Source organism: Artemia sp. Qi Xiang Cuo, chromosome 1 (assembly GCF_049724085.1).
Source record: "Artemia sp. Qi Xiang Cuo chromosome 1, ASM4972408v1, whole genome shotgun sequence".
Lineage (NCBI taxonomy): Eukaryota > Metazoa > Arthropoda > Branchiopoda > Anostraca > Artemiidae > Artemia > Artemia sp. Qi Xiang Cuo.
Window position 1 is genome coordinate 62,609,939 of NC_142794.1, and position 12,426 is coordinate 62,622,364.

Here is a 12,426-nt window from a genome sequence, read left to right on the forward strand (position 1 = left end):
CCTAGTACTTAAAAAAAAGGCAAATACAGCCATGATCAGCGGCATTTCAAGTCTGATTTTATTTGAAAGGAAGGAGTGACCTTATAAAATTTACAAATTGGTACCTGATTGCAACTGAAAATGAGTAAGTTTTTTTTCAATTAGGCTACTTAGCAAAGTCTGTACAAAATCAAGATTAAAGTGAAATTTGACGCATTTTATTGTTCTTTCATCTCTATCCTATCAGAAACAAGAGCGTTATTGCTACATTTTCTCTGGTAGGAGGGAAAAATGGCGATCATCCTGCGGTTAAAATCAAAATTATGCCAATTTCTTATTAAAAACGATGTGAAGTAGTGAGAGTTTCTATTTTGGGAGGGGGGCGCTTTGTAAATAGTAGGTGAAGTATCAAACATTTTTGAAAAACACATTACTGAAAAGTTTATTCAAGCAGACCTGGAAGGCAAAATTTTCAATCCATTACTCTACTAGTTTACTTTTTACCAAACTAAATTAGAAATGCGTCATTTCAGCGATTCTTTTTTTCTCGAGATTAGTGAATATCTCGAGATTAGATTTTAGATATCTTATATTTTCTCATTTAGTCTTCCTAGTGGACATGTAAACGAATTGGCTCATCACAAAACATTAAAAATCATGGAATCGCAGAGAAGTGTATCTTTCGAAGTGGTAAGAGCTTAGATAAGGCCCCATAAAGCTTTTAGCAGCTAAAAGGCCCTTCAAAGTTTCTTTAAATCCCGCCTGAAAAGTAAACTTTTCTTATCTATGGATCTACTCGTCTACTCTTTACAGAGCCAAATTTAAAATATGATGTTTGTACGATTTGTTTCTCTCTAGATTTGCCATTTCCAAATCCGCCATGTTTGCAGAAACAGTCAATCTAAAGATGAAACAGGAATTTTGATAGGATAGGGTAGAATTTTAGATTAGTATTAGAGGGCTGACACAATTTTCTTGTATTTTCTCTCAAAATGCAGGCATTGATACCGAAACTTCTTGCAGAAACATGTTGAAGACGTAAAAACTGTGACGCATATAAAAAATAAATTTCTAGCATTCTTCAGATAAAGAATGGTACGAACTTCGATGTTAATCGAAAGGTGAAAACGAACGCAGTAACTATGAAACAGAGGTTCTAAACTGTGTTGCCACGCTTAGTAAAATTTACTAAATATAATCAAAACGGACCCAAGTTAGTAAATTTAGTAAATCGAGATCACATTTTTGGTAAATTTTTGAAAATTTTGAAAATTTAGTAAGTTTTTCAGTAAATTTACCAAAAACATGAAAAGAACAATGTTTGAAGATTTTTATGTCAAGTTTTATTCTATTAAAAAAAATTAACTGTCTAAATTAATATTTTTTTTAACTCTATGGCTTCAGTTTCAGTCCCTCCCACCTCTTCATCGTCATTGGTATATCGTGTGAAGCTTTGAAAGCCTGAAGCATGGATACAACTAATAAATTGCGTTTTTATTCAGGAATTAAATAAAAAAAAAGAAGTTTTTTCAACTGAAAGTAAAGAGCAACATTAAAACTTAAAACAAACAGAAATTATTAGGTATACGAGGGGGGTTGCTCCCTCCTCAACACCTCACTCTTCACATTAAATTTTTTCGGCATTTTTAAAATGGGTTACTTATTGTTCTAATTAACCGATCCTTGTGTGTCTGGAGTCATTTTTAAAGAATTGGGACATAATTTGAACTTTAGCGTAAAAAGTGAGGTGTTGAGTAAAAGAGTGAGGTGGGGGCAACCCCCTCATATACATAATTTATTTTTGTTCTTTTTAAGTTTTAATATTGTTCCTTACTTTCAGTCGAAAGACCTTGTTTTTTTATTTGATTTCTCATCGTTTTCTAAATAGCGCCTAGAAATCTGGTTCCATCTCCTCGGAAAAATCCCCTTCCCGCAGAAATATTCTCTGGACAATTCAATCATGGTGAAAATTTGCCCCGGACAATTACCCTTAACACCTCCACGCGTAAGATTGAGTCAGTAAAGAGAAAGCAAAACATATAAAGAAATTTCGTATAGGAATTCTGGCAAATTTCCCCAGGATACAATTTCCCCTGAAAAGTTTACCCCCTGGAAAATTCCTTCTCCATGGAAAATTCTCCCTGCGCAAATTCCTCCCAGCGAAAAAAAAATGTTCTCCTCTTCCCACCCGAAAATGTATGCATACTTCCCAAAATACTAATGCTAAACATATATTATACGTAAACAATGAGAAAATTTTATAACTTAAAAAACTTTCCCCTGGGGCTTTGAGGGGTTATGTTATCTCCAAATTCATAGTAACTACGCCTTTCAACTATCATGGGCACCCATAGGCTGAATTCCAGGGGGGGGCAAACCTCGTCTAATTGGCATTTTTAATGCTATATAATTGAGATCTCAGAACAAAAATATAAAAATAAGGCAGCATCATTCAGCCAGGGGGGGGGGGGGGTCGGTAGCCCCCTCCCCAATATGGGTGCCCATGTCAACTATGCTGAACAAAAGAGCAGTCTCACAATTTTGATCATACTATTTTGGAAAAAAGGGGCATGACAGGGGGCCTAGTTGCCCTCCAATGTTTTGGTAAATTAAAAAGAGCCCTAGAACTTTTAATTTCAATTAGAATGAACCCTCTCCTGATATTCTAGGCCCAGAGGGTCGATACAGTTACCACAGGAAAAAAAATAAACACGCATCCGTGATCTTTCTTCTGGCAAAAGTACACAATTTTTTATCTTTGTAGACAAGAGCTTGAAACATCTACAATAGGGTTTTCTGATATACTGTATCTGATAGTGTGATTTTCATCAAGATTTTTGAATTTTAGGGGGTCTTTCCTTCTTTTTTGAAAAATCACCGTTTCGAAAAACACGAAAACCTTTGATGGATTATAATTAAACTTAATAAGGCTTATATATTTAAAATCAGCATAAAAATCCAATTCTTTTTATATATCTTTTTGTATCAGAATTACGTTTTTTAGAGTTTCGGTTACTATTGAGCAGGGTCGCTCCTTACTTATAGTTCGTTACCACAACTTCTTTGATCAATTCTTCAATCAGTAAGGTATTTTTACTGACAGTTTTAAATATAATAATAGGTGTGTTCGGTGCACGAAGGCACATGGTCAGTTTTTGCAAAAAAGTGCAGTTTTTTTTTTTTTCATCCTGCATTCGAAGATTTTCATATGTTTGCTAAGGTTGATTTGTGATTCCTTTTAACAATTGATATGGAGAAGATAATCATTTTAATGCATAAGGTCCCTGTAAGGATGGTAATCTTTAGGTAGTAAAATAAATATATTTATGTCGAAGCCTCATCATCAAAAAGAATTGGCCAGCTAAAAAAAAATGCTAGAATCATCTGAATTTTTCCCTTGACGGTAGTTTCTTGTTTGTCGTGCATCGGAAACTACCAATAACATTAAATTACAGTCTACTCAGACAGCAAATTAATGTCTAATATACGGAGCGGCACAAATCAACAGAAGGATTGATGCATTCGAGGTTCTTGAGAGCTTCATTGATTCCATGACATTATCCCGTAAGGAAATGGTAAGAAAGAGCCTTCAAGTACAGCTAAGGGTTACTAGGCAGGGTGTTGCTCCCAATCCGTTTCCGGTGGAATATTTTCTTCTGACAAGATACCTTATAGTGGTAAGACAACTGCTGCCGCTTTGAATTCATTTCTTGCAGGCACAAACAGACAGCTGTTGTCCGACTCAGTCAAGTCCACAAGAATTGATTTGAACAAAGAGGACAGTTGTTTATCGACTGGTGAAAATTCGCAGCAGGTCGCTGCTTCTCTTTCTCGGACTGTCGTGACCGACCCCCATCGGACAAAAATAGTCTAGTAATAGACTTAAGAAGGAGTAATAAAAAAGAGACCCTTCAACGTGGACTTTGGCTTCTCTATTGCGCAAGCGCGCTCCTCCCCTCAACCATTCAGAATTAGCTCCACGCTTTTTAGGGTAAAGAAATATTCCATTTCCTGTAGCTCCAACGAGCAACGAATCGATGTTGTCAGCTTTTTTCCTCTCATATGTAGTAAATTTTTTCAGAGCAGGCGGCAACACTGGCTGTAAGTGACGATGTGTTTCGGGAAGAAGCCGAAAAATTTTGGATTTATAGAGAGCCCATTAAAGAGGAAAGTAGTATTCAGTGAATGATTTTTTATGTTATTATGATAAGTTGCTAAAAGAGAAGGAGAAAGAGGTTTTTGGTCAAAGGTCTCAGAACCGGATCCTTGATTTGTATGATTATGGTACCCCACCTCCTGATCTATGTCACCCAGTCAGACACCTGGCTATTAGTATATTCAGGCTCAGAACAGGCCATGCTCGAATTAGGAGTGTATTATTTAAATGGAAGTCAGTAGACTCACCATTATGTGAGGTCTGCAATGTAGAAGAGGATGTTAGACATATTTTAATGTATTGTAAAAAGTATGAGAGACAGAGATTGCCACTTAAAAAAGCGTGCCTAAAGTATTTTGGTGCATTCACGCTCAGAAGTATCCTGGGCCATGCACAGGCACCACAATGGGCTAGGAAAAAATCTGTGGAAGTACTAGGCCGTTTTATTGTAGATACTAAGCTACACTTAGAGCTGTAATTTGTATTAATAATTGTATATATAAATATTATTGCGCATTATTTTAATATTGTACATGTAAATTAGTGATATGTAAGCTATATGTATGAGTATGTGTATCTATTGCAAGCCAAGCTCATCAGTTTAAATTGCCATATCAGCCAGTTGTGTTTGAATTGTAAATATGGAGGCTCATTTGTGACACCATTGGACAGAGTTGAATACAGCCTGATATTGGCTTATTGTTTTGTTTTTTTTTGCCTTGAGATTCTTCAAAACCCCTCCCTAACCACAGTGACAAAGGCCAGATGGCTTTTTTAAATTATTTGGCCCTTGGTCATGACAGAACAACCGCTGGACAGCCGAAATTTTGACGTGGAATACCTTCATCCCTAATGGGTCTGATGAAATCATGGAGACGTGCACAATGGGCAGCTTGCCCAGGAGTGCTATAAACAAACAAACAAACAAAAGAGGAAAGTCGAGTGATCTATTAGGAGATAAAACAGTAAAAGCCTGTCTTGGTGTAAGTTTTAGTGGTTCCATTCTTGATAAGAAAATATTGATCAAAGTAAATGCACCACTTGATGCCTTTTTATATACTCTCTTCAAATATAGATTAATAATCATTTATTAGGCTAGTTATGTATGCTTATTTGCCATTAAATTAATGAAAAGAAAAGTGTTATGTTTTAACTTAGGGTAAAACCCCTAGTACTTGGTCAGTGCCTAACCATTAAATTAGTCCTATTAATCATTAATGATTAATGGTCAGTCCCATTAAATTAATGAGAAGAAAAGAGTTATGTTTTAACTTAAGGTAAGACCCCTAGTACTTGGTCAGTGCCTAACCTTGGCCAGATATTATTGTTAAAAAGTATTTTTCCTATACATTGACAGCTGGGTCTTAATCTTAGACATTAGGCCTATGTGTATAAGGTTAAATAGTTGTGATTGACTGATGGTTAGGACTAGTCAGTTTGGATTGGCTGACTAAAATCTTGGAAAACATCTGGTTTTTTAGCATTTGAATTTAAACAAAAGTTACCTCTAGGCCTCAGCCTATTTAAATATAATTATTTTATTTCACAACACTTGTTTTAGATTGAATCTATCCAAGGCTGACTGTGTTTGTGATTAGGATATGTTGTTCTAACTTTAAGATCCTGTGCCAAAGATTAGGGTAAAATTCTACTTTAGTTACTTTTGGCTATCTTGGAAAGGGGTTAAAGTTAGGGAAATGAAACTTTCAGGGATGGGTCTGCAGGCTAAAGTATGGCCTGGGAAGGTGTTTTGAAGTACCTACCTAAATTCCTTGTCCCTCTAGAGGGCCCTGAAATTTTACCTTAATTTTACCTATTGAAATTTGAACAAAACAACATTTTACCTTAATTTTCCGTTATCAGTTTCTTTTTCTCTGGTTTTAGTTCTAAATTGCAATTCCTGTTATTTGAGTAGAATTTTAAGTCATATCAATGTGTTTTTTTCAAAATTTAGGAAATGTATTTACATATCTTTAAAACCTTATAAATTAGGACAGAGCAAAGTTGTGAAGCTGAAAATAATTTTGTTGTACTTCATTTAAGCAGGAGATCTATTTTGCAAGGTTTTACTTTCATAACATATAGATTTTTAAGGGTCATCAAAGGTCTGGACCCTCTAGAGGGAGAAGGAGTGGAGGTAGGTACTTCAAAATATCTGCCAGGATATACTTTAGCCTGTAGAAAGTTTCATTTTCCTAACCTAACCCCTTCCCAAGATAGCCAAAAGTAGCTAAAGTAGAATTTTACCAAGATTAGAAAGCATTGTCTAAGATCTGGCTTAGCTTTTAAATGTGTAGCCAAGATTAGGCTCCACTGTTATCTATTAGTATATTTGAAATTATGAGTATTGTATATGTTAAAATATTCTAGCTAATCACATACTTGTTAAAAAGATGTTGACACACCCAATAATGAAACAATCCACTTTCTAGTCATTTGATAGAGATTTTACAATGATTTAGTTGTCAAAGAATGAATTAGCTGGCTGAATACTAGGCCTAGTTATCATATCTACCCTAGTCTATAGATAGTTTAGGGAATGTATTTGACAACCTTTGAAGTGGCCAACTGCTTAGGTAGATCTGTTCCCAGATATAGCCCTATGAATACATAAAAACTAAAAGAAGACAATGAAACAATGAAATTCTTACTTTAGTAGGTAAATTTGCCAAATGCTCTGAAGAAGGGCACTTTCTAGGACATGAAGAGAGGCATTAATAGATTGCTAATTTTATGTTCTTTTTATGGTTAAAGTTGTGTTTGTTACAATTCATCCCCAGCCCCCAGATGGTCCTGTATATAGCCTTAGGGTATATAGGCTATCAAAGTAAAAAAAAGAACAAAATTCTAACACAATGAAATTCTCACTTTATAATATGTAGCATATTTATTTTAATCAAATTATCATGTTTCCTTCTGTTATTTTTCTTGTTTTGAATTCATTTAAGGACGTGTTTTTATCCATTATTCAGTACAATTGCTCAAGCTAACCAGGATATCTCAGTATATGTAGTAAAACTACTTTTACAATAGATCAATCAATAAAAAGAGTAGCTAATGAATATATAATTAGAGCTATTCTTAGTATATAAGTATAGTTCTAATGTATACATCAGAGGAGAGGGGAGGGGAGGGCACATTGTCAGGTTAATGGCTATTGTGTTGAAAATGAGCATAAAATAAGGAACTTAATGGTACCATTTTATTTTATGTTAGTTCTGTATATAGCCTTGGACTATGTAAGGAGGGGGGGTTATAAATTGTTGCAAATGGAAATTTATTCATAAAATTAACAACCTAAAATATCTCTCTTTTTGTTCTTTTTTTTCAAATTCACTCTATAATATTCAGGATGTTTCTATTAATCAGATTATTGTATTTTGTTTCATTTTTATCCATTTTTTAAATCAATTCAGATAATAGTTTGGTAAATAGTGTACTCAGTTACAGACAAAGATAGATTCCAGAGTCTAGAAAGCTACTTGTTATACAACACATCAAGAGCTGAAAAACAACAACAAAGAAATATATTATTATAGCTACATGTAGGACCATCAGGGTGGGGCAGGTGTGGGGTGAAATGTCATAAAAAAACAATGATATTTAGAAAGAGCAGAAAATAAAGAATATAATGGTACCCTCTTTGTTTTGGTACCTTTCTGTATAGAGAGTAGAACCTCTAAGCTGATGCCACTATCTCCTATTCTGAACTAAACATTTAGCTGTACAGTCTAATGGCAAAATCCTGTCTAAAATGGGTAATATATTTATTTAAAAAATCATAATCAAAAGCCCCAAAGGGCTGGATTCAAATTTTGGGATCAACAAACAATAACATAAAGAAAAACTTAAAGAAACAACAGTACACATAAAACTGACAAAAGAATAAAACAATGATGCATTGATTATTGTTTAAAACTGTTGTTTTATCAAACTTGTCATAAGAAAATATAAGTATATACAGTAATAGGCCATGACATGCTAAAAGAAAAGCAGGTAAGCTCAATTAGTGTTTTTTTTTTTTTTTGCATTGTCATTTGATAATGATTGCTCATAAGAATAATTTCATTTCTTCAGAATAAAAACATCAGCGTAATGGCAATGATCTTTGCTCTCCTATGTTATTGTAAATAGTATCACTATTCTATTTTGCCACATCAAAAGCTAATAACACTCCTATATTCTTAATATTATTTACTAGAGAGTAAAGTTTTTTTTTTTTAGTCATAATGTTTTATTATTTTCATATGACCCTGTTAACAATTCATTGTTTATATTGTGATAATTCTATGCTCCCCTGCCCCCCTCCAAAACAAAAAATTATTTTCAAAACTCACTGTATCATACCTATAGCAGATATCACCCAGGAACACTGTAGTTATGTAAAATTACAGCCATATAGGACTACATCTGGCTAAAATTTTCATAAATGAGGTTTTTAATTGTAATAATTATGGTTGCACCTGCAGTCTAGTTAAGAGTCAATCAGTACATAGTTGTAAAAACAAAATAGTTTTTAAAGAAACGGTCAGGTGGTAAATATTTTACATGTAACTTTACTTTAAAATAGTAAATTTTGGTTAGGTTTGATGGAATTGTAATTTGTAATTACAAAAAACAAATTATGGTAATTGCAAAAAATTGCAACTTAAATTGTAGGTGTGCAGTTAAAATTGGCATTGTCAAAATCCTTAACAGGAAGTTCATAGCTCCCCACCTTGAGCAATAAGGAAAGACAACATTTTTGTATGGGTGATGTTTATGTGTCTCTGTTTTTCACCAGAGGTGGTTGTTACAAACAAGTACTCATGGAATGTAAGGAGAAGGCTTGTTTGAATGGATATCTAAATATCAAGGGCTTTTTTTAGATATTAGAAGAGATCAAGCAACAGAAAAGTGCTGTCTTCAGCTATTTTGTGCTGCAAAAGATCAATTTTGGCCAAATGTTAGAAAACGAAAACTTTTAGATAGCCAAACAAACCATTATGGTCTGAAAGCCTGAACTGGAGATTCACAGTTCCCTGTCTTAAAAATCAAGTAAAATTTTAGCAGTAGTAATATGTAACCATTGTGTCTCCTTTTTTCTTTTCTGTCCAGGGATGATGACATAGAACTAGAGGCCATAGATATTTGTGAGGGGGCTCATGTGAATAGAATAGTTTTAGGGCCTTCCCTAAGTCAAGAAAGAGATAGTGAAACAACAAAGTACCGTTCTGTGCTGTAAAGCAACAATTTTGGCCAAATAAAACCAAACAGCCAGTGAGTGAAAACTCAACTTTTTAAAGACTGTTTATAAAATTGATCCCATGCCCCCTCCTTCTAAAAAAAAAATAAACAAAAGACTCTTAGTTCACTTGTGCCTTCCAAAAGCCAAAAGAATTTGATGAACTGGGGCAAAATTTGTCTTTGTCATATACTTTAGAGTTTAATGAATTTCATGTATTTTAGTATTAATGCATATGTGCAAGTGGGTTTTGGGGGTATGTAAGTTGGAAAAGGTCCACAAAGTCTATATGACAAATTTGCACATCAACTAATGCTGACCTATTTTTTGTATGATTGCCTAAGTTTAATAAGAGCTTTATGTTAGGCTTATTGTATATATTCAAAAAAAATAAAAACTTAATTCAAAAAACACACTTTTATGACAGAAGTAAAGTGCAAAGATAAAACTTATGTTGGAAGTAAAGTCTGAAGACAAAACCGACTCATAATATTTTGTATATTTGTAGAATGGTGAAGATTAGTGCTCTACCAAAAACACATAACCCATGCCAAAAAAAAGAATATTATTTATGGAGCAAAAAGTCCTTAGACAAAAAAAAATAAAAGCCTAATTTATAAAGCTCTTTGCAATGTTTTACCAGCCATGGCATGGATAAATTTTAGCATTAAATTTAAATGCATAAAAAAACTCAAGCAAAAAAACTGAAATTTTATTTTTGTAGAAAAAAGTCATTTAGCAGCCTACAAAAAGATATGCTTCAGATTTTTCCCCTAAAAATAATTGTCAAGCAATGCCAAATTAAGCAAACTCAAATCAGAAGGAACATTATAGCATTGCCTATAGTAAAGGCCATAAGGCTTCAATGTTTTATTTTTTCTCAGATGCATTTCATATGGGGTGGTCATATAAATCTGGGAATGGGCTCATTTGATTTTAAGTCAGAAGTTCTAGTGGTGTTTGGAAGAGTCAAAAGTGATTGCAGGGCAACTGTTCCCCCTGCCCCAACCCTCTTTTCCTCAAAAGTATTCAATCAAAATTTTGAAATAGCCATTTTGTTTAAAATAATGCAAAGATCAAATATTTATTCCTCTAGGGTTGGGCCCCCCCTCCCACGAAAGAAATGGTCCACCTCCCATGCTCTTTTTTCCCCTATTGCTTCTGATCAAAATTTTGGAATAACCATTTTGTTCAAAATAGTCCAAAGGTCAAATAACTATAGCTCAGGGCTTGACACCCCCCCCCAGGGCAAGGACTATAAGTTATGCTAGTTGCCTGTTGTTAAAATATAAGGTTTTGTATGGAAGGGGTGGTTGTATAAACTTAGTAGGGGGCTGATTTGATTAGAAATTTAAGGTTCTAGTTTCTTTTTAAAAGTCGAAAGTGATCAGAGGGTACCCCCCCCCCTCCCCCTCATGCCCTTTTTCCCTAAAGGCATCCAATCATAGTTTTGAGGTAGCCATTCTATTCAAAATAATTCAAACATCAAATAACTATAACTTAAGGGTAGTCAAATCCCCCACAGCCCCTGGGGCTGTGACTTATGCAAGTTGGCCATAGTTAACATATAAGGTTTTTGTGGAAGGTTTGGTTCTATAAACTTTATAGGGGGCTCATTCGATTGGAAATACAAGAATCTAGTTCTTTTTTTAAGAGTCCAAAGTGATCAAAGGGCAACCAGCCCCCCTTGCATGCCCCTTTTCCCCAAATACATCTAGTCAAAACTTTGGGATAGCTAACTCTGTCCAAAATAGTCCAAAGGCCAAATAAATATGCTTCCAGGATTTACTCCCCCCCCAGTGGTTGGGGCAAGGACTTTAAGCTATGCAAGTTGCTTGTAAGCTATTCAGGTTGCATAAACATATAAGGTTTTTTATGGAAGGGATGGTTTTATAAAATTTGATTAGAAATTGAAAGTTTTAGTGCCCTTGTTAAGAGTCAAAAGTGATCAAAGGGCAACCAACCCCCCTTCATGCCCTTTTTCCCCAAATGCATCAGGTCAAAAGATAGCCATTTTATTCAAAACAGTTCAAAGGTCAAACAACCATGCCTCCAAGGTTGGTACACTTCCTCTTAGTTTCTGGACAAGGTCTATAAGCTATGCAATTTCCCAATTGTTAATATATAAGGATTTTTATTGAAAAGAAGGGTATGTTTGATCCCAGGGCTCCAAAAAAGCTTTAGGTATTAAAGTTAAAATTTAAGGAAATGTTCAGAAGGGAGCCGAACATAATCAAAACACACTATTTGCTTGTTGGTTGTGAAAAGGGAATATCAGTAATATCTAAAGAACAACAGAAAATATTAAGTTGAAAATATCAGGGTATGTGGAGACGTTGAAGAGAGATTTCAGGGTAACCAGTTCTCACCTCCTCTTTGCTCTTTTTAGGTACACCCCTCTACTCGAAATTTGAAATTGTCTTTGTATTCAAACTAGTCAAAAGGTCTAATAGCTATACTTTCAGGAATACCATGCCCCCATAGCCTCAGGGCAAGGACTGTAAATTATGCAATTTGTCCATTTTTTATATGCAGGATTTATCATTAGGAAATGGGAAAATATTCTATTCTGGGTTTATCCGAAAAGGCTAAGGGTATTGAGGTGAAACCTAGGAAAATCTTGAGGGGTATGTTATTCTGAATCAAAAGGCATCCAGTTTATCAAAAAGAGGATCTGCAGTATTCTAAGAATGGCTGAAGGTATTGAGTTGAAACTTTCAGGACATTTTTTCTCGGGGGGGGGGGGTGTGGCTGGAGGGCCGCCAACCCTCTTCCATGCCTTTTTAGTTGCTATTTCTCCAAAAATATTTGATCAAATTTTAAATAGACATCTTATTCAAAAACTTAAATAACTATGCATATGGGGATGTCATAACCCTAAAGCTATAGACAGAGGTGCTGAACACAATAAAACACACTGTGTTTGGGCTGATTGTCAGACGGATGTATCATCAATATCTAAGGAATAGCTGAAGTAGTAAGTTGAAATATCATGAGATGTTGGAGTTATTGGAGGGTAATAAAACTCGATTTTGTTCAAAAGAGTTAAAAGTTCTAGTAACTGTAC

The 12,426-nt window shown here is 34.6% G+C and overlaps 1 protein-coding gene across 1 annotated transcript in view; it reads left to right on the forward strand.

The window, feature by feature from the left end:
- Positions 1–5,062: 5,062 nt before the first annotated feature.
- LOC148956576 (U2 snRNP-associated SURP motif-containing protein) overlaps positions 5,063–12,426 on the forward strand; it is an 88,271-nt gene continuing 80,907 nt past the window's right edge. The window contains exon 1 of the mRNA XM_089085982.1: positions 5,063–5,118. The gene's annotated coding sequence lies outside the window, so the exon portion shown is untranslated. The remainder of the gene's footprint in view (positions 5,119–12,426) is intronic.